Below are 703 nucleotides of genomic sequence, written 5' to 3' on the forward strand. Positions count from 1 at the left end.
TCCCAAGTGGGGACAATCAGGCTATTCCCATTGCCAGTGTGGCCATAGGAATCTGACTTGCATATTTTTGTAATCTTTTGTATCTTGACTGAGGTCCATAAGGCTTGCACATATGGGGTTTCTATTTTGTCTTTTGCAGTAGAGATCTAGTTGTGAATGGTGTTTAAACAAGGAAGTCATTCCTCTTGACTACAAGGACATATACAGGCCAAGAAGTGATGCAGAAAAAAAATACATTTTTCTTCAGATCATCTAGTTTGAATTTTTTTCAGTTATACAATACATGCCCTAGAAGGGACTCTTTTGAAATGCTGTCAGTGTTTCCGGTATCTAAGGCCACTGTAACTTTGGTGTCCACAATCAGTGGTCCTAGGGATAGGTGCCAATCCCTGGAACAAGTGTCCATATATAGAGAGAGGTAACATTCATTCTATGGGCTCTGATAATGAATGTGTCATAGTAAGACAAGAGCAGCCTGCCATACCAGAGGCTGGGTCACAGAAGGTTCTAGTTATGATTTCAGATTTGAAAGAAATCAATCAAGTTCCCCTTCTGGACATGGAAACAGTGGTTTTACAGTGGCTTATATTTTGGAAGCACCTTTAAAATTTTTATTTTCTTGTTTCAAATGCATCTATGAGTTAACTTGTAAATATTACATTCTAATGAGGATTGTTTGAAATAACAGATTTATCAAATGACC

Source organism: Sciurus carolinensis, unplaced genomic scaffold, assembly GCF_902686445.1.
Source record: "Sciurus carolinensis unplaced genomic scaffold, mSciCar1.2, whole genome shotgun sequence".
NCBI lineage: Eukaryota > Metazoa > Chordata > Mammalia > Rodentia > Sciuridae > Sciurus > Sciurus carolinensis.